General features: G+C 39.7%; 1 protein-coding gene across 9 annotated transcripts in view; it reads left to right on the plus strand.

Annotated features, from left to right (window-relative positions):
* pthlha (parathyroid hormone-like hormone a) overlaps nucleotides 1-22,932 on the plus strand; it is a 235,193-nt gene that overhangs the window by 65,731 nt on the left and 146,530 nt on the right. For 3 of the 9 annotated variants that reach the window (XM_067428459.1, XM_067428465.1, XM_067428462.1), the window contains 2 exons: nucleotides 14,641-15,149; nucleotides 18,285-18,449. The exons of 4 other annotated variants lie outside the window; for them this stretch is intronic. The gene's annotated coding sequence lies outside the window, so the exon portion shown is untranslated. The remainder of the gene's footprint in view (nucleotides 1-14,640; nucleotides 15,150-18,284; nucleotides 18,450-22,932) is intronic. 2 more of the 9 variants (XM_067428460.1, XM_067428461.1) reach the window with 2 other exon arrangements.

Below are 22,932 nucleotides of genomic sequence, written 5' to 3' on the forward strand. Positions count from 1 at the left end.
GCATCCCGTTAACGGAAGCCTGAATTTTAGCGGAGATTCGCTTGCAGAAGGCTCTGTCCTCTCCTAACAGAAAAAAATGGACATATTTGCATGACTTTCAAACATTTACAGATGGAGAATATCCCTGTGAAATGTAAGTTATGCACTGAGGAAAGCACTACATCTTAAACACTAAACAGCACAAGAAGCCTAGCTTAGAGCGTCTGACAGGGCAAGCTGCTTTAAACTATACATGTTAACTACATCTTACCAGTTATTTTGAAGCCCTTAATATAAAGCATGTGTCATGTTGAGGACAAATTGGATTATGAACTTTCCCTGCAACAGTTCACTCTGAGTCTCAAAACTGAGTATCAAACTACACTGCAAAAAATGCTTTTCTTACTCAGTATTTTTGTCTTGTTTCTAGTCCAAAAATCTAAAATATCTTAAAACAAGAAGTATTTACTAGACAAGCAAATGTAATTGTCTTTTTTGGGGGAAAATAACTCAAAATGAAGAGAGTTTTTGCTTAAAATAAGATAAATAATCTGCCAATGGTGTGAGATAAATGTAATCTTTAAACAACATTATTTTGCTTACCCCATTGGCAGATTATTTAGTTTATTGTTTAGAATAGAAACGACAAAAATACTAAGTAAGAAATGCATTTTTTTGCAGTGTACAGTACATCAATATAAACGGTATTCCCTCACTCCATATAGTTTCTAAAACATATATTGATATATATCATACAAACTCGATATTTACCACCCAGCCCTCTATAAGATATTTGATGATTATATAGCATAACGAGAGTTTAGAAGCTGGCAATTTTTTTTTACCAGAAACACCAAATTTGGTCAATTCAGCACAGCACTTAAACTCCGCCCCTGCCAGCTCACGCTCATCTGCATACACTTGAGTGCCACGCCCACATCTCAACATCTAATCAACAACCAAAACCATGTATCCCGCTTTACATTTCTTCTTTTTTGATAATCTGTCACTAATTGTACATCACGACGCGAAAGATCAGATGGTTCGACACTATCCATTTAAAGGGTATCTTCAGCGATTAGTATATGGCTTTGTATCAGTAGAAACCCTGGAGTATAATCTTATGATTGTGCTTTCCCCCCTCATATCCCCCTGAGACGAGAGATTTATGCATTTTATTTCTGGAAAAATTCCTCTATGACGCAAATATCGTAAATTTGCGCCAGAGGCTAAAGACTACAGCCAGCAGAGGGAGGGAAGCACAGTCCCGCAGAACAAATCATTGTTAACTACATAGACCATGATCGTTAGCGACTCGGATCTATATTAACATGGATAGACCTCTACCTGTCATGATAATATATAAAACTCCTGACGTTAGTTACACTTATAGAAGAATAAAATAAAACCTATTTCGTGACCTTTTGGAGCTTGGAAGGATTCAGTGTGAGCAGATGTTTAATACCATCATCATCCGACCTCGTCAGAGCTCGTTTACCAGTATATTCAGCATCTGCTCGCGATATTCGCGATGTCGAGCATATTCTCCAAACTTATTTTCAATGTCTTCAAAATCAATATTTTGATCACTGACAGCTTCTTGACCACATCCATCATCGAGTCAGTGACACTAATATTTGATTGTGTTTAGTTCTCGCTCTCTGCTGTAAATCACTGAGCCATTTCAAGTTTTGCAGATTATAATTATTGTTTCGTTTTCTGTCACGTCATCATTGCGTATCAGACATTGCCACCTTGTGGAATAAAGGTGAATTGCGCCCTATTTCCTTATTATAGATTAATTTATCAGTGTGCAAAAAATATATATATATACATACAGTCCTACACACCTCGGGTCGTTAGCGACCCTATACAATTTTGACAAATACTAGTGAAAAAACAGGCATTTAATTATAATTCTATTATTGTTTTCTTGTTATATTGTTTAAAATGGATGCATTGAGGAATACTAAGAAGGTTGATGTCTAACTTAAAAAAATTAATGAGGAGCAGGGTAGTGAATGACGCAACCCGAGGTATGCATTTAAGGGTTAAAAGCACTGTGATCAGTGTTTTATGTTGTCATGGATCCATGAATACAACAATAAATTGCCTGTTGACTGGCAAAAGCAGAATAAATGTCATTATTTTTCCGCTATTATCATCACAAACACTATCGTGAGCTATTTAACAATACCGTGAGCTTTTCCACAATATCGCAATAGATATCGTACCGTGAGGTCAATATCGAAATTGTATCGTACCGTGAGATTTTGATATCGTTACATCCCTAGTAATCGAGTAGCGGTGGCTTTGGGAGTGGCCTCGTAGGGCAGCAAAGCATTCTGGGAATTGTTGTCTTTCATCCCCATGAGACAAAAATACGTTTTCTGTCTTTTCTCAGTCTAAAAAGCACTAAATAAAAAAATATTTTCCCATTTCTACTACATTAATGACCCAGTTTAAATACAGATTCATCTTTCCAGCGCTGAAGTACCTCTTTAATTGTGACTTTAAATAGTTTCTCGTACCGTGTGGACTTATTTGTAATGTTTTCTAATGACGTGAACGTGATAAACGAACTCTTTCCGTGTGATTCATGCATTATTTTGTTTCTCCAAAACAAAGAATCAAGCTGACTCTAATGGCTGAAAGCACAATGGACTTTTCATTCCCTCTACCTTTCACCCCCCCCCCCCCCCCAAAAGAAAAGTGTAAATACCATGATCTCCCAGTGGGATCCATATAGACTTCACGTGTGCTGTGCTGTTTGATGGTCTAATGGTGCATTTAATTTAAGTTTCCCCTATTATTATAGACTACCGTACTAAAAGAAACACTGTCTGTTTCCTTGTCTGTTGTGTTGTATCAATACTATTCAGTTAAAAAAAAATTATATTTGCAAAATGCAGTTTTTATGACCTTCACCATCTGTTTTTCATATTGAGCGACCAAATGAAACCCTCCTGTCAGTGTCTTTGAAAGAATTCTTCTGTTCTGTTTCAGCATCTAGAGCAGCTTACATAACACACACGTCGGAAAAAAAGAAGCTAGTGAGTTGTTGAAAGGTAAAGATTCTTCGGGCCAAAGAGTTAAAGCTATTCAGGAACTGCAGTGAGAACGGCAGCACTCCTCTGAGGGAACGCAAACCCCTCGGCATATCTCGCAATCAAACCTTTGGGGTTAAAGGGATAGTTCACTCAAAAATTAAAATGTGATGTTTATCTGCTGACCCCCTGAGCATCCAACATGTAGATGTGTTTGTTTCTTCAGGAGAACACAAATGAAGATTTTTAACTCAACCGTTGCTGTGTGTCGGTCATATAATGATGTGAATGGGGAACAATTCTATGAGCAAAAAAACATGCTTATACAACACACACAAAGAGCCCTATGGCTTATGACGACACACTGATGTCTTAAGACACCAACCGATTGGTTTCTGTGAGAAATACAACAGTATTTGTTATTTTTTTACCTCATATCAGGCGAATCTCATCTAGTGTTCCCATCCGCTATTACTGCCGTCTGATACGGTCAAACTGGCGGGATCATAGATATATATATAGAATCCTCATTAGTGCTTGCCATAGACCGTAAAAAAATATGGACGACTCGACCTCATCCGTTTCCGCTTGGCAGATTTGAAGCTTTAAGGCGGCCTGCACGGCGCGGACATCTTGGGACCGAGTCTGCGCAGTAGCGATTTCGGGACCGGAGTTGCGCAGTAGAGCGCAGGAAGCACAGCTGCGATTTTAAAAGCCCGCCCACACTCTTGCAGATGCAGAACAATTAATTATGTTGGTGTGAAATAAACAATTATGGAAAAGTAGAAATTAAAGCTAAAGCTCCAATCTGCTCCCAAAAATTGTGAAAAAGTCCGTTAGTGCCTCAGTGACAACTTCACTCAGAGAAGCCGTCAGTCTCAGCTGTCAATCATGACGTCACACACCCTGTTTTTAAAGCGTCAAATAACTAACTAAAACTAAACTTATTTTAAAAATGAACACTTGAAATGAAATCATCGTGATGATAACTGCCTTCAGTGACAGAAACTAACTTTGGGGAAAAAATATTTGAAGTGTAATTTTATTATTTAGTTTGCCTCGCGTCCATTAGAAAACACAGAGGGGCGGCTATACTGGGACCGGTCACCGGGGGGCGATCGAGGCGCGAAAGCTTCAGTAAATGAGAGGGAGACTGCTGGCTTGGTGCTTGCGCATATCGGTCAAATGAGGCATCTACATTATATATATCTATGATTGCGCCGATTTGACCTTATAAGACGGAAGTAATAGCCGATGGAAACACTAGATGAGATTCGCCTGATATGAGGTAAAAATAACATATTACTGTTGTGTTTCTCTCAGAAACCGGATCGGTTCGTGTCTTAAGACATCAGTGTGTCGTCACAAGCAGCAGGGTTTTTGTGCATGTTGTCTAAGCATGTTTTTGTTTTGCTCTCATAGAATTGTTCCCCATTCACATCATCATGACCGACACACAGCAACGGCTGAATTAAAAATCTTCATTTGTGTTCTCCTGAAGAAACAAACACACCTACATGTTGGATGCTCTGGGGGTCAGCAGACAAACATCACAGGCTCATTTTTGGGTGAACTATCCCTTTAAAGGTTTGTGTAGTTTCCTGGACACGGTGCACTAGGAGGGCTTCCTGAAAACGCACCCTTTATTAACCCCCTTTAAACGACCCACACACAGGCAGACTAACCCCGGGCTATTTTTAAACATCACCTCAAACGAGAACGGAGGTCAGCTGCCCCTCTTTCCCCAATCGTGCCCATGTGTGTTCCAGAAAAGTCTTGCGTTGATCACTTAAACAGACGGGCCATTCAGTGTAAGTTTTCTATTTAAAGAAAGACCCCTAGATATATGCACCGGGACTCCCCTCACTCGTTTGTTTACCTCGAGCCTCCTGGGAGGCCGAATATAAGAGTGTGGATTCTTGAAGGGCCCCTAAATTGGATGGAAAGTATCTTGTAAAGAACTGGAACCGCCTTTCAAAGCTTGCATTTCTTGCCATTGCAGGATTTGCTTTGCTGTCAGTCTTGTTTTTTTTTTTTTTTTGGATTTCCTTATAATTTGGGGTCCATTCTATATCGAATTCTATATTTTTAATTTTAATATATAATTATAAATAAATAAAAATCCTGACTCTTCCAAGCTTTATGATGGCAGTGATTTGTTGAGTCATTTTTTAAAGTCCATTAAAATGCCTCTATCCTTCCATTATAAAAGTGCATCTATCCATCATAAAAGTGAATCTATCCATCATAATAGTGCATCTATTCATCATAAATGCATCTATCCATCATAAAAGTGCATCTATCCATCATAATAGTGCATCTATCCATCATAAAGGTGCATCTATCCATCATAAAAGTGCATCTATCCATCATAATAGTGCATCTATCCATCATAATAGTGCATCTATCCATCATAATAGTGCATCTATCCATCATAATAGTGCATCTATTCATCATAAGTGCATCTATCCATCATAATAGTGCATCTATCCATCATAATAGTGCATCTATTCATCATAAGTGCATCTATCCATCATAAACTCTGATGGATAGATTCGCTTTTATGGACTTCAAAAATGACCCAAAAAGTCACTGCCATTATAAAGCTTGGAAGAGCCAGGATTTTATTTTAATGTATGGGGTAATTTTTTTATTTTTGGCAGAACTAACCCTTTAATGTAAGCTAGACTGTTTCCATTTTCTAAAAGTTTAGATTAGAAAACCGTTGACGAGATTGTTGTTTTAAGTGCATTCATGCACATCTCTCATGCACAACTCTTGGTTCCTTTGAGTGCATTTATGCACAGATCTTTCAACACAATCAAATATTGCATCTCACAGTCAACTTTATCCAGTGCTTGTCCCATTTAATATAAACGTGGTCACTTCAGACAGCCGTAGGACTCGCATTAAACTAGACATGGGCCATTTATCAACCACCTGCACCACAGAGTGTAAACCCTGCTCAAGTAATCACCTGCGGTTCCTCGCAGATCTCACTGGGATATGCAGGAGCCCAACAGAAGAAAAAACCTGGAACAAAACCCATAGTCCCAACGAAAAACCATTTGGCGGCGCAACAAGCCTATTTCCTCTCTTCCGCAATTACTGAATTTCTATTAGTATTCCAGGTTTTTTGTTTTCTAGGTTCATTATAAAGGTGAGCTGCAGTCTCGTGCAGGGCTTGACTGATGGTGTGTGTGTGTGTGAGCATAACTCCGTGTACACTGGACTGAATCTAGGGATGTCATGGTACCAAAATTCCAGTAGTCGGTACCAATGCCATTCAAATTTTACCGTACCAATTTCGGTACCACAGCAAAAAGTGGTACCACAGCTAAAAATAGTTTTATTTAACTATTAATTTTATTTTATTTTATTAAATTAGTTTATTATTTATGATGATAATCATAAGTAAATAATAGTATTTAAAGGCTACATGCTGTTTAAAAGTAAACATTGTTTATATAAAAATCAAGTGAAAAATAAGCTAGGCATTATTATTATTATCAATTTTAGCCTATTATTATTACATGTAGACGTGTGTGGGCATATATCTGTGTGTGTGTGTGTGTGTGTGTGTGTGTGTGTGTGTGTGTGTGCGCGTGTGTGGGCATATACACTCACCTAAAGGATTATTAGGAGCACCTGTTCCATTTCCCATTAATGCAATTATCTAATCAGCCAATCACATGGCAGTTCTTCAGTGCATTTAGGGCTGTGGTCCTGGTCAAGACAATCTCCTGAACTCCAGACTGAATGTCAGAATGGGAAAGAAAGGTGATTTAAGCCGTTTTGAGCGTGGCATGGTTGTTGGTGCCAGACGGGCCGGTTTGAGTATTTCACAATCTGCTCAGTTACTGGGATTTTCACACACAACCATTTCTAGGGTTTACAAAGAATGGTGTGAAAAGGAAAGAGCATCCAGTATGAAGCAGTCCTGTGGGAGAAAATGCCTTGTTGATGCTCGAGGTCATAGGAGAATGGGCCGACTGATTCAAGCTGATAGAAGAGCAACTTTGACTGAAATAACCACTCGTCACAACCGAGGTATGCAGCAAAGCATTTGTGAAGCCACAACACACACAACCTTGAGGCGGATGGGCTACACCAGCAGAAGACCCCACCGGGTACCACTCATCTCCACTACAAATAGGAAAAAGAGGCGACAATTTGCATAAGCTCACCAAAATTGGACAGTTGAAGACTGGTCTGATGAGTCTCGATTTCTGTTGAGACATTCAGATGGTAGATGAAGTCAGAATTTGGCATAAACAGAAAGAACATGGATCCATCATGCCTTGTTACCACTGTGCAGGCTGGTGGTGGTGGTGTAATGGTATGGGGAATATTTTCTTTGCACACTTTAGGTCCCTTAATGCCAATTGGGCATCGTTTAAATGCCACAGCCTACTTGAGCATTGTTTCTGACCATGTCCATCCCTTTATGACCACCATGTGCCCATCCTCTGATGGCTACTTCCAGCAGGATAATGCACCATGTCACAAAGCTCAAATCATTTCAAATTGGTTTCTTGAACATGCCAATGAGTTGACTGTACTAAAATGGCCGCCACAGTCCCCAGATCTCAACCCAATAGAGCATCTTTGGGATGTGGTGGAACGGGAGCTTCGTGCCCTGGATGTGCATCCCACAAATCTCCATTAACTGCAAGATGCTCTCCTATCAATATGGGCCAACATTTCTAAAGACTGCTTTCAGCACCTTGTTGATCAATGCCACGTAGAATTAAGGCAGTTCTGAAGGCGAAAGGGGGTCAAACACAGTATTAGTGTGTGCTCCTAATAATCCTTTAGGTGAGTGTATATTCGGCTACATAAGAGAGCAGGCTGACACACTTCATATCCGAGTGAGTTGTGCTGTAATTTATTGATTAAGGACATTGAAGGTTGTGCATGCAGTCCTGGGTGGCAGGGAAAATCTGCAAGTCTTGAAAAAAGACTTCGGATTCTTTCGTGATTAGATATACGCGTTCTCCCCGGGTGTGTTCTGTAAAGGTAGCGCGTTTGCGAAGCACAGTGACCGCTTTATGAAATGCCATCAGGTCCGTGGGTGGCTAACCGAGCTGAAGTGGTTTTACGATGTTGTTTTGTTAAGTATTTTGATAATTTCCTGTTATCGTCACCCGTCAATTTCATTGCGTTCTGGAGTGTGGAGAGAGTAGATTAAACCACACACTTGAAATATTTTTGGCACAGAGTTTATTGAGCCTGTTTAAAGGCAATAATTTACACAACTGTGTAATAAATGTTGTGTGTGTGCCAGTAATGAATCACCAAGTGACTCTTTGTATGAGGCCGACTCAAGTGTTAGACAGGAAGGTTTAGGTGTTTCTGTCAGGATGTCACGCTTGATCAAGGTTTGACGTAAAGCAACAACTCCTAGAGGCACAACTACTATGACCTTTAGGTATGAGAAGATCAAGCAGGTGGTATTAAAACAACAAGCTGAAATGTCAGAAAAGATCTCAAAGAAATCCAGGATGTCGTAAGGGTGGCAAAAATGTTAACCTATGCTAGGAGGAAGGCAGCGTCATAGGATCTTAGTTAGGTAACGTTTGATTGATGTGTTTCATGAGCTATTGGTTATTAAGATTAAGAACAGTTTCTAAGGTTGGATTCATCCTCATTTTATAAGGCAAGGCTAGTATCCAGAGGAATACATCATTATCTCAAACTCATTTAAGATCTTGTTAAACTCAGATTAGTCACATTTTAGAAAAAAATTGTTTGTAAATGCCAAATGTTCAATTGTAAACTCTGTCATCATGAACTCGCCATCATGTTGTTTTTCTTTTAACTTCCAAACACAAACGAAGATATTCTTTATGAAACCTGAGGGATATCTGTCCCTCCATTTAAAGTCCATTATTCCTCTCAAACTGAAAAGATCCCAAAAAAAGATCACAAAGGCATCGTAAGAATAACTAATCGAGTGTCTAATCCAAATCCAAGTCTTCTGAAGAGACACAAGCAGTGGCTTATGATGAAAAGACGCACAAAAACAGCACGAGAGAGTAAATGCAGAATTAAAGTTCTTGGATGAGTTAAACATTTACAGTTTGAGAGCGGGCATTTTGACGAGCTTTCCTGCAATTAGAGCTGTGACGGATTGCATTGATTATCTGAAGCGCACACACACTCCTCAAAGTCAAAGCGCAAACATCATTTAAATCACCAGAACACATTTAGTGCCCCAGCATCCTAGCCAAACTTACCCATTGGCCCCTGTCCATCATGGCCTCCTAATCTTCCCCCTCTCCTGATTGGCTTCATCACTCGGTCTCCTCTCCACCATAAGCTGGTGTGTTGTGGGCATTGTGGCACAATATGGCTGCCGTCGCATCATCCAGGTGGGTGCTGCACATTGGTGGTGGTTGAGGAGATTGCCCCTTCTATAGGTAAAGCGCTTTGAGTGCCTAGAAAAGCGCTATATAAATGTAACAAATTATTTATTATATATAATGTTGAATATAATGTATAATGATGCAATGGATATTTGTGGGTCCTAATAATAATACACAAATAATAATAATTATTTTAATAATAATAAAAAAATTAATTTAAAAAAATCTCTTCATGTTGGCTTAAAATATGGTATCGTGAGTTAAGTATTGTGATATATATGAAATCGTGACGAGTGTATCCTTTACACCTCTAGTTACACTGCAAAACATGCTCTTCTTACTCAGTAGTTTTGTCTTGTTTCCAGTCCAAATATCTAAAAATTCTTAAATTAAAATGCATTTACTAGATAAGTAAAACTACATAATATATTTTTTCTTGTTTTGTCTAAAAATAAAATCAAAATGAAGAGAGTTTTTGCTTAAAACAGGCAAAATGATCTGCCAATGGGGTGAGAAAAATAATATTATTTCTGATTTAAATCTTGTTTCTTGTTTCTGTCCCAAACAGAATTAAGATTATTTTTCTCACCCCATTGGCAGATCATTTTAAGCAACAACTCACTTCATTTTGCTTTTATTTTCAATAAAACAAGAAAATATATCTTATGTAATTTTACTTATCTAGTAAATGCATTGTGATTTAAGAATTTTTAGATATTTGGACTGGAAACAAGAAAAAAATACTAAATAAAAAGAGCATTTTTTTACAGTGTAGACGATTTGTTTTCTTTGACACAATTTTCCATGTACTGTATGTTGATATAGATGAAAAATAATCGATATTGACTCCGAATCGAATTGTGAAATTTGTGTCAATACCCTGCCCTACTAACAGGACACCCACTTAATTTTCAAAAGCTACTTATTAGATGTTCATTGGACAGACTGGCAACTCGTCTAGAACAGGAGGGATGGAGTCAGTGGCTATTTATGGGTTTATTGTTAAACAGTTTCCATCGACAGTAGAACGTCCGATCTCAACCATAAGGCTCCCAAAAACCACAAGCCCAAACACACTTAGCTTCGGGCCGGGCCACAAAGGCCTGCTGTTCACCTCCCCTCTGACCAACACACACCCGGCATGTTTAGAAAACAGCAGTGCGGTCCAAAACACACAACCAGTTTCACCACTGAAATAAATCTCAATTTCCTTCAGCCTTTCTCTTCATTTTGCAGTTATGTAATGAATTAGCAACTGGGTTGACTGCTGAAACCACCCACCATCTCGGGCTATATGCTACGCGACTGGATGCAATCGTGCCATCCTCGACTTGTCCCGGTATCGGCAAGCAAACCGCCCTCTGCTAAATTGACCCAATAGTCCCAAAACTAGCACAGCCATGTCAGATTTAATGGAGCTAAGGTGTGTTGCCAGTATTTTTTCCAAAATAATTACCTTTTCTAACAGAGGCCTCATTGTGTTGGGTTAAATACTTAGTATTTTTGTCTTGTTTCTAGTCAAAATATCTAATAATTCTTAAAACAAGAATTATTTACTAGACAAGCAAAAGTAATTGTCTTGTTTTTTCGGAAAAAATACCTCAAAATGAAGAGAGTTTTTGCTTAAAATAAGATAAATAATCTGCCAATGGGGTGAGAAAAATAATCTTAATTCAAACAGAATTAAGATTATTTTTCTCACCCCATTGGCAGATTATTTATCTTATTTTAAGCAAAAACTCTCTTCATTTTGAGTTATTTTCCCCAAAACAAGACAATAGTTTTTACTTGTCTAGTAAATGTTTCTTAATGTAAGAATTTTTAAGATATTTTGACTAGAAACAAGACAAAAATACTAAGTAAGAAAAGCATTTTTTGCAGTGGTCTAAACACTGGGGAGAGCCAGAACCTCTTGGGGGATGATCTGTGATTCACACCGGTTGTGTGGTCCACATCAATGTCAGCAGTGTTGGAAAAATTGACATAATTTAGTTTATCAGTATCCCATTATTAGTCGATTCGGAAGATCCCCGGTTAGCTCAATTAGTCATAGGTACAGGAAGTGCTGAGTAACACGGTGGGTGGAGTGCAAAATCATTGGTCATCATGAGCTATTGCCAGAACTCTGGGTCATAAATCGGACGGGGTTGTTCAGGACCCTTTCAGTTATTGAGTGTAAATACTGAGATTTTCAATATTCCTTTATCTTGAGCAAACTCAATACAGTTCTGCCCGTTTTAAAGAGACTTGTTTGCACATGCCCTGTGTGTTGACCCATTTGAAAGTGACTTGATGCTTCATTGTTTGGTGTTCTTCCTCATGCGTGCCACATCCTGCTCCGCTTTTGGGGAAGATTTTTCAAACGCATGTCTATTGTGTGTGTGTGTGTGTTTTTATATTGTCTGGTCAAACAGTGTAGGTTTACATACACTGAATTTATAAACCCATTGCATAATTTATATATATATATATATATATATATAATTTTTTGTGTAAGAATTGCCTTTTAGATACTTGCAAGACAAAATAATAACAATTCACAGATTCCGTCCGTTTTTATACCTTCATCTTGCATCGTTTCAGAAACATTGAATTTCCTTATATTACACATTTCCCACAAGACAAAATAATATCTGATCATTCTGCTTGCAAAAATTTGCATCCATCTGGATGAGCCTTGTTAAGCCTCAATAGCCACTTTTCCACTGTTGGGCCAGTGCGAGCCAGGGATTTCAATTGGCCGGGCTGGGCTAATAGCCTCGGACCTGTAGCACAGAGCCCAAAATCACACTGTTGGTGCTTTCGGCGGGGTCAGAGGTCACCCTGACTGGTCCATACGCCTCAAACTGAGCTGCTCTGTGTATTCTGACAGCTTTCTATCAGAACCAGCATTAACTTCTGGAGCAGTTTGAGCTCCAGTAGCTCGTCTGTTTGATCGGACCCCACGGGCCAGCCTTCGCTCCCCACGGTCATCAATGAGCCTTGGCCGCCCATGACCCTGTGGCCGGTTCTCCACTGGTCCTTCCTTGGAGCACTTTTGATAGATACTGACCACTGCAGACCGGGAACAGCCCACAAGAGCAGCAGTTTTGGAGATGCTCTGACCCAGTCGTCTAGCCGTCACAATCTGGCCAAACTCGCTCAAATCCTTACGCTTGCCCATTTCTCCTGCTTCACACACATCAACTCTGAGGACTAAATGTTCACTTGCTGCCTAATATATCCCACCCACTAACAGGAGGTGTGATGAAGAGATCATCAGTGGTATTCACTTCACCGGTCATAATTTTATGTCTGATTTCTGCCTAACACAGTGATCAGGTTATTCTCAGTTATTCTCTCGCTGCTGTTGGAAAGTGAGTTTTGAGCTGAAATGAGTTTATTAGTCTGCTGGTGTTATCTGGTGTATGAAATCATCCGGTCAATCAGACTCAGATAATCTCTGGCTTTGTTTGTAACCTGTACTTAAGCCCAAACTGGCCCGCTTTGGACCAAGATATTCGGACCCAATCAAGCCTCGGAAGTGACAGTGGAAACGCGGCTAATGAATGTTTGCACCTTTTTCACTTTTCCCAATGTTTTCAAACAACATTGGAGCCCATTCACTTTCATTGTATAGGCAAAAAATCCAGATATTTTCCAACACATCTTTTTGTGTTGAACATATGTCAACCTGGATTGGAACGGCATTAAGGTGCGTAAATAATGCCAGAATTTTTCCCACTGGTGAAACTATGCGTCTCTGTGCCTAAATGTGCATAATATGAACAGACCTGAGTGTATTTATGTGTGTGGTCAGATCTAGTTTTCTGAAAGTGGCAGTAGTCTGGGTTATGGGTGTCCTGTCATGGCTAGACAGACAGCTTGTTCAGACGTCGGGTCTCCTGTGTTTGTGCAGTCTCGAGACCGGCAGAGTGAAAAAAGTCCCAGCATGGCAGACCCAAAATAATCAGGCTGTAAATATTTGTACAAGTTAGAGCAACATAATCACTCAGGGCTCTTACCTGCCGTGGGTCTGGGCTTTATGTTTCCTGTTTTAATCATACTGCACGGATGGCCAGTGACACACACACACACACACACACACACACACACACACACACACACACACACACTACCACTCTCACATTTGACCACTTCAAGATATTCACCAAGTCCTTAAAAATCTGCAGCTTAACAAATCCTACTGAATGCAGGGTCTAAATAGGCAAACCGTTTCTCAAGCCTAACCATTCATAACACAGTACAGGACACATGCAATCAAATCAGTCCAGGGTAAACCAGTCCTAGTGTCAGACCGTCCACAATCCAGTCACAGAGGATGCATATTGAAATGGCAAGACCTGACTAAAAAAAACTTTCACCTCTTGTAGGCAAAAACAACTGATGTGTGTGAAGCAGGAGAAATGGGCAAGCGTAAGGATTTGAGCGAGTTTGGCCAGATTGTGACGGCTAGACGACTGGGTCAGAGCATCTCCAAAACTGCAGCTCTTGTGGGCTGTTCCTGGTCTGCAGTGGTCAGTATCTATCAAAAGTGCTCCAAGGAAGGACCAGTGGAGAACCGGCCACAGGGTCATGGGCGGCCAAGGCTCATTGATGACCGTGGGGAGCGAAGGAATGGTTTGAGGAGCACAACAACCAGTTTGAGGCATCGACTCGGCCTCCAGATTCCCCAGATCTCAATCCAACCGAGCATCTGTTATGGAGGACCCCCCTCGCAGTTTACAGGACTTAAAGTATTTGCTGCTAACATCTTAGTGTCAGATACCACAGCACACCTTCAGGGGTCTATTGGAGTCCATGCCTCAACGGGTCAGCAAAAGGGAGACCAACGCAATATTAGGGTCAAAATGGTATGCTTGATCGGTGTATAACATGCTATTGTAAGATAAAAATAGGGGTTAGGTAAAGTTTGAGCAGACTCACATCAGACCAAAATGCTGCGGTGAACGGTTGTACCAAAAAATAGGTCAATACATTCCTTTCCCATGTAGCATTTATGAGAGTGTCGAGCAAATCTTTGGTTTCAGGGAAAGGAAAAAATGAAGGAGAGAGAGAGAGAGAGAGAGAGAGAGAGAGAGAGAGAAGAGAAGAGAAAAAAAGAGAAGTGAGCTACTGAGGTGTTTAGGAGTAAGCAGAAGGGAGTCTGTTTTAAAGACAGGAGTTTGTGTTTAATTACACCGTGTATGTTGTAATCCAGGAAATGCGGACATACAAAAATCTAGAAAGTTTGTGTGCATTTCCAGACGTCATCCATGAGAGGGCAGCGTTCAGAGATGGCTATCCCTGACCCCACAGATGGACTTGCATAATTCCTCTGGAAAGTTTTGTTCAGTCCAGGTGCAGAAAAATTAATTAAAGCCCTTTAAGTGCAGGTTATTTTAAGTCATGCTCAATCAAAAGTAATAATCCGGCTTACAGATATAAACTTTGAGGGTCTCCTGGGGGTGATGGGCGTCGCGGTCTCTTTGGCAGGAAAGACGTCGAGCGATCCGTCATAAGAATTTGGCGGAAAAAAAAGGGAATGATCTGCGAAATATACAGAAATAACCAAAAAAGCCTACATCATGGTGTTTCATTATCGCTTCGGCTTGTTTAAGGTAAGACCCTAATTTACCCCACCCCTCTTAAAGTTGTTAATCCTATTACTAATTTGGTAATGTTTTCATTTCAGCCGTAATTAAATTGTGTGATTTTTTTACTCTTACAGGCATACACAAGTCTTCGGGATGGTGTGGAAAAACCAAACAGTGATGTAAGGTTTAAATATTTAATAACTTTCTTAACCCTTTTGTGATGTTGGGGGAACGTTTGGCTTTCCAACTTTCTCTGTGTTTCAGCAAATGGAATGATTTTTGCTGACAAATCTAATTGACATATTTTGGGGTAATGCGTTGAAAAAACTCAACGATACACTTTGGACAAATTCGCTACCCTTTCTTTATGTTTGGGAGGAACACATTAATAAGAGGTAAAAAAAAAAATACAGTCCACGAACACCTTTTTATATTGAAAATATCCATTTTGTGTGTTTTCCCCCCAAATCAGTCATTTATGAACCTGGCAATTAAAGAGTAAAAATTCTGGATAAAAAAAGAGAGTAATATTGATCAGGTTGATTAACAGATTTATGCAACAACAAAAACAAAAAAAAATACACACAGGTTAAATAGCTGCGTGTTTAAATAACTTCCTATGATTTCCTCATTTAGCATATTTCAAGTGGTTTATGAGCCGACGCGTGACATCAGGCTTCTGAGTCGGCGCTAATATAAGATGACGGCTCAAACTGGAGATAAATTAGCCTGGGAAAACCCAGACAACTTTAGATTTGCTCTGCAAGTAGTCTGGCAAAGAGCTCATTCAAACCCATTTCTAATCCGTCGAAATCACAGCACCAATCAGAAATGTTGAGGCGGGCTTTACATGATGACGACAGCGCAGCGACGGTTAAGCAGATTTTGTACATTACTAAGATGGCTGACATCACGCGTTCGAATCAGCTATCGCGTCTGTTTTAAGCGATTTAAACTTTTCCTTTTCGTTAAAACCCGAGCAAAGAACAACACTTGGTTTTTAGTCTAAATATCTAAAAATTCTTAAAGCAAGAAGTATAGACAAGCAAAAGTAATTGTCTTGTTTTGGGGAAAAAATACCTCAAAATGAAGAGAGTTTTTGCTTAAAATAAGGTAAATAATCTGCCAATGGGGTGAGAATAATTCAAACAGAAAACAAGATTATTTTTCTCACCCCATTGGCAGATTATTTATCTTATTTTAAGCAAAAACTCTCTTCATTTTGAGTTATTTTTCCCCAAAACAAGACAATAATTTTTACTTGTCTAGTAAATGTTTCTTAATGTAAGAATTTTTAGATATTTGGACTAGAAACAAGACAAAAATACTAAGTAAGAAAAGCATTTTTTTGCAGTGTGACTGGATCAGCTGTGTTGACGGAGCCCCATAATGGATGCGGACCACACAGGGCCCTAACTCTGAGTCTGCATGTCGCAGCTATTTCCTCTTGTAAATATTTTGTGCTGTTTGTGTCTGCCAAGCTGTCAGAGTATGTGCGCTCCAACATTATAGCCCGGGGAGATTCTTTAATTAAATGGTGTGGTTTAGGTGCTGCCTTTCATGTTGTTTAAACCAGATATAGTGCAGGTGTGCATTCGAGCATCGGTATGAAGTCATTTTTTATTTGCGGTAATTTGCAGAATACATAACATTAGTGATCACTGAGATTTGTGCAGTTGTGTACAATTTACCACTTGTAATACAATATTACGTATTATGGGGATTAATTTAGCAGCAGGTTACCATAGAGACGGAGGCCACGCCCACACCACAACCAATCCAACGCTCTCCATTGAATTTGTATTGCGTGAGGCGCCTCCTTGTCATTTCAAACTAATTAGAAAAAACAGAACAAAGTCTAAAAGCTGATATGTGACAAAGTGTGAAGCAAACAAGCTAAAAAACACATAGCTACGTTTTTAAGCTGCCGACCCCAAAAAACGGCCATTTAAGGAGATAAAAGTGGACACAGGCAATAAGACGTGAAGCTTTATCAGGAAGAATGGGTCAGTTTGGGGATCCTGACACTCAGTGTGTCTACGTGTGCAGTAAACATTCAGTCAGATATCCAAATGTCAGTGTTATATATTATATTTCCTGTCTCTGATGACGTTCCCCTCCAGTGTGTGTAGTTCTCAGTGTAATATAACATGACGAGCTCTGTCTCAAGTGCCTGTATCCACTGTATCCGTCTTTAAACGCTCGTTTTTTGGGTCAACAGCTTATTAAAAACTTCTGGGTTTTTGGTTCTGGATTCTTTAGCTTTTCTGTACACCTTGTCATAAATCCGCTTTTAGAGATTGTTCGATTTTTTTGAAATAAGTCATAAATGATAAGGAGGCCGCTTCCCACAATAGAAAGTCAATGGAGACGGTGGGACATGTGGTTTTTCACCTCACAGCCAGTGGGAAAGAATCGGGATAGGACTCGGATTGGGTATCATTTGGATTTTTTATGATACCGGTGCCAAACCGATACTTTTAAAAAGGTACCGGTGCCTAAATGGTGCCTAAACCGATACTTTTAATTTAAAAAAACATCCACGAAACGACAGTGGATGACATTAAAGAATGGCACAAACCATCTTCAAGGTTTAACTTTATTTTACAGAAATACGACCACAGTTAGTCTTATTGTTTAAATCTTGTGTTGTTGATTTACCGCACAGAGTATAATGTTTTACCGCCTAATATGATCTCTCTCACAGCAGTGTCTCATAGTAGCGCCGAGAGTATCACTATAACATCACTTTAACACACTCAAATGTGTTAAAAACAGCGCTGCATTACCACACACATACACAAGTGGAAGCGGCAGAATATAAGCTTCGCCCACTCAAGAGTCAAGACATGCCTCTGTTCTGAAAAATTACACTCTAAAAAATGCTGGGTTAAAAACAACCCAAGTTGGGTTGAAAATGCACTAACCCAACAATTGGGTTGATTTTACCCAACGGTTGAGTTGTTTTAACCCAGCGGTTGGGTTAAATGTTGCTTAAGACAACCCAATGGCTGGGTTAAAACAACTCAGCCATTGGGTTAAAACAACCCAATTGTTGGGTTAGTGCATTTTCAACCCAACTTGGGTTGTTTTTAACCCAGCATTTTTTAGAGTGTACATATTGTGCCTTTAACGTTAGATTTGTTCTCAAACAGGAAGAGTTTCTAGAAGTTGTGGCACACATTTAGAGTAATAGAGTAAATCGATTTGATTAATTTGATTAACCCCCCCGATAATTATCTTCAGTTAAAGGATACATTCTGTGAATATTTTCATTGAAAGACTAAAGTCACATTTTTTGCCGTCTCCAACAGATGATGGATCGGAAGTCATACTTTTCCAATGGAGAGTTGGATGGGAGCATGTTTGGATACGATTGGAGCTTCAGACGATATTCATATGAAATATTATAATACCTATGACTAAACCATATGTGACCATCCAACGGGAAGTATTTCAACCAAAACTATGGGAGTACGGTGAGAATAATCAATATTTTTTCCCCCCACAAAAGCTTTATTCTTTAAACATGTTTACCGTAGAATGGCCAGTTATTAATAACTAACTCCTGATTTAAAATGTTAAAATAATGAAAGCTTTGGGAAAAAGTTGCCGTTTATTTCTCGCATTCCCACTGATTTGAAAGTTGCGAGTGTTGGTGAAAAAGCAGCTTAATAGGATAAACCACCCATATTTACCTTGCATGCTAATGTGTACACACCTTAATGGAAGATGAGTGAGGCTTCCTAGGTTTTAATTATTCAAAAACAAATGATTCATTTGTAATCATATTGCCTCTAAAAAAAGAACCGTTTCCTTTCCAAAGAGCATGTTCAGTCCAACCGCATACGTGCGTGAAGTTAGAAAATCATCAAGTGCACATGCTGAAACGATTTATGTCCTGTTAAGTCACTCTGGGTAACTACTTTACTGAAAGTGAAAATGAATCATTACCTGTGAGTGGACAGATGTACAAAGAGCTCATAAGCCTGCTCAAATATGAGACGTGTTCACCCAGCCTGAGGGTTGAATTGCATTGGATATTTAGAAACAAACAGCTCAGTTAAGGCGGTCATTTTATTAGATTAAGGGTTCCTATTATGGCCCTTTTGTAAAGTCTGATGTCCCCAGAGTGTGTGTGAAGTTTTAGCTCAAAGCATTTTTTTATAGCATGTCAAAAATGCGCCGGTTTTGTGTGTTCCTTTAAATGCAAATTATCTGCTGCACCCCACCCCTTTCAGGAAGAGGGCGGGGCTTCAAGAGCTCATGTTAGCAGCTCCGATTGCGCAGACGCACTGAAAATGTCGGAAACTGTTCAGCCTTTTATGTTAAAACCGCAGGCAGACAATGATGGAGAGAAGTGACAACATGCAGAATGAGACAGGACGCTTCTGATGGGATAGTTGATGAGTTTATGAGTTAACGATCTTCAGTCATTGATTAGCATATTCTGTCATAATGATCTATAAACCGCTGGTGTGAGAACTGTTGTGAGAGAAGCAGAGAATCTGCTGATTAAGGGAGAACAGGGATAGTTTAGTTTAATTACGGTTATAATATCTGCTGATGAAGAGAGAACAGGGATAGTTTAGTTTAATTACGGTTATAATATCTGCTGATGAAGATCTGCCGATGAAGAGAGAACAGGGATAGTTTAGTTTAATTACGGTTATAATATCTGCTGATGAAGATCTGCCGATGAAGAGAGAACAGGGATAGTTTAGTTTAATTACGGTTATAATATCTGCTGATGAAGATCTGCCGATGAAGAGAGAACAGGGATAGTTTAGTTTAATTACGGTTATAACTTATATTGTCATCGCTTTATGACATGCGATTGCATTTGTGTTCGTACTGTATCAATAAATATGAAAGATGGACGACAACTCGAGCGACTCCCAAATGTGCTCGATTGCATCTCTTCCTCTTCTCAACATGTTCCCGGGGGCGGGGTTATGCAAATTTAAGGGTTAGTAATGTCACTAACTCGTTGTCGTCCTTAAAAAAAGATTTCTGTGGAAGAAAGTATTTACCTTTGCGTTGAACTTGGAGCATCATAACTTTGCAGACGTTGTTTATGCTCAAACACCAAAACAACACAAAAGTTAAAAAAGTTAAAGCAGTGGTTCCGGGATTTCTTTCTAGGCTTGGTTGTGTTTATGGGCCGCAGTATAACATGTGTTAATACTTCTTTTTTTTAACGCCTTATTTTTCTTCTATTCTCCCTTTATTCCACACCGCTGTCTGTCCTTTGAACGGCTCGTTTGCTTCCTGCTTCTATGAAGCCCCTCCCTCTGAAAAACGCAATGGTCTTAGATTGGTCAGATGGCCAAATGTAGTTTTCTGTATTTTTATTGGCTGAAGTGCCAAGCACAGGTTGCCGGAAAGGCCACGCCCCTTCCCATTACGGGCAGAAGTCACATCTGCGGAGACTAGCGAGGGTTTATGATGTCACCAACCCAGGAAGAAGCTCGTTGTAGTCCAAACCGACCATTTTTGTAGGCAATTAATTGCTGTAACTTAAAAAGACAATATCTCCGTTTGCAGTGAACTTTCAGCGCTGTAACTTTGCAGAAAGTGTTTATGCTCAAGCAGCGACATTACACACTAACTAAAGTTACATAATCAACCACCCCTTTAAACCTTGTATTTGACTTGGCCTTGATATGTCTCACACCTGCTTTTGTTGACGTGCCTTCATGTGTTGGTTGGTTCTTTAGCGTTTCTTTAAAAGTCAATTCAAAGGATAAACCAGTATTGGGCAAAAACTCAGGAACATTTGTAATAATTTGTAATAAATTCAGTATCACCATGGAGGTCTGACACTGATCATCTTTCTGTGGGTTAATCGACTTTATTAGACTTTGCAATGCTGTGCTATAACCATGTGTGTCGAAATATAATCATGCTCAGGAAAGAAAAGCATCATGCCAAATATTTGAGGATTGGAGATCAGAGTGGAACAGCCACGATATTCCCTTTTGTAACGGGGGGGGGCTTTGATTAATGCACATATCAGGAGTCAGACACGCAATGGCGCATTACCGCCACCTCTGCAGAATCATTCTCTGCCTTGTTTAAAGAGGGTTCGTAAAAACCATATCCCAAAGTCTGCAATCGAGAGTCCTGAGCCAGTGGAGTCAGAAACAGGATGCAGCAATGCTCACTTCATCCGTTTGATGAGACAGATGTCAATTTTCTTTACAAAACACAGTGTGTAATAATCAGACTATTCATTTCCATAATTTCAAATCAAGCAAAGAGCTAGTTTGCGGGAAAGTGCTTTCACGATAGCCCTTCTCAGAGGAACATTTTATTGCTCAGAGGTGGCTCTTTTGTAACATTTTAAAGGGTTAGTTCAGCCAGAAATGTAAACTCTGTCATTAATTCCTCCTGTGGTTGGCCAGCCGTCAGACCTCCGCTCATCTTCACACACAGATGAAGATATTAGTGTTGAAATCCGATGGCTCAGAAAGGCCTTCATTGACACCAATGTCATTTCCTCTCTCAAGACCCATAAAGGCACTAAAGACGTCGTTACAAAGCCCATCTCACTACAGCGGCTCTACAATCATTGATGAAGAGGCCAGAATAGTGTTTGTGCGTAAAATAAATCAGTGTATCGAATCAGCAGTTTGGATCACTTAAGTCACGTGATTTCAGCAGTTTGGCGGTCTGACAAGCGATCCGAATAAATAAATCGATTCACTGATTCATAACGATCCGAAGCTTCAGGAGCTTTCCTGTAGCTCAACCAGTAGAGTGTGGTGCTAGCAACGCCAAGGTCACGGTTTCGATTTCCAGGGAAAGCAAGAATTGACAATAATGTAAAAATGTGTAAATTGAATGCAATGTAAGTCGCTTTGGATAAAAGCGTCTGCCAAATGCATAAATGCAAATGTAAACGTTCAGGAAGCGGCGTTTTGAAATCGGGTTTTGTGCACAAAAACTATTAATCTGAGACATGTGTTGAGCATGTGAACACAACGGCCAATCAGAGACATATATGTTGAGCGCGTGAACACAACGGCCAATCAGAGACATATATGTTGAGCGCTTGAACACAACGGCCAATCAGAGACATATATGTTGAGCGTGTGAACACAACGGCCAAACAGAGACATATATGTTGAGCGTGTGAACACAACGGCCAATCAGAGACATATATGTAGAGCGCGTGAACACAACGGCCAGTCAGAGACATATATGTTGAGCGTGTGAACACAACGGCCAATCAGAGACATATATGTAGAGCGCGTGAACACAACGGCCAGTCAGAGACATATATGTTGAGCGTGTGAACACAACGGCCAATCAGAGACATATATGTAGAGCGCGTGAACACAACGGCCAGTCAGAGACATATATGTTGAGCGTGTGAACACAACGGCCAATCAGAGACATATATGTAGAGCGCGTGAACACAACGGCCAATCAGAGATGTGTTGAGTGCGTGAACACAACAGCCAATCAGAGACATGTATGTTGATCATGTGAACACAACGAACAATCAGAGACATAATATGAGCGCGTGAACACAACGGCCAGTCAGAGACGTGTTGAGCATGTAAACACAACGGCCAAACGGTACCTTTTTTCGGTACTTTATTTTTCTCCATCACGCCCTGATGGAGTTTTGGTTCCTTGCCACTGTCGCCTTTGGCTTTGCTTGCTCAGTTGGGGACACTAAAAATATGATTAAAGTTATTCAACTAATTATACAAATAAAATTTATGAATTAGGTTTTATTTAATTCTATAAACTATAATACTGATCTGCCAACATTGTAGCTATATGATAAATGAAAATAAGCTGATAACATCACAGTTTTCTCCAGAATGACTGTACAGCCAAATCTAATTTTGTTGCAATATTATCCTGTTTGACACTGTGAAGCTGCTTTGACACAATCGTGATTGTAAAAGCGCTATATAAATAAAGTTGATTGATTGATTGATTGAT

Source organism: Pseudorasbora parva, chromosome 20 (assembly GCF_024679245.1).
Source record: "Pseudorasbora parva isolate DD20220531a chromosome 20, ASM2467924v1, whole genome shotgun sequence".
Classification (NCBI taxonomy): Eukaryota; Metazoa; Chordata; class Actinopteri; order Cypriniformes; family Gobionidae; genus Pseudorasbora; species Pseudorasbora parva.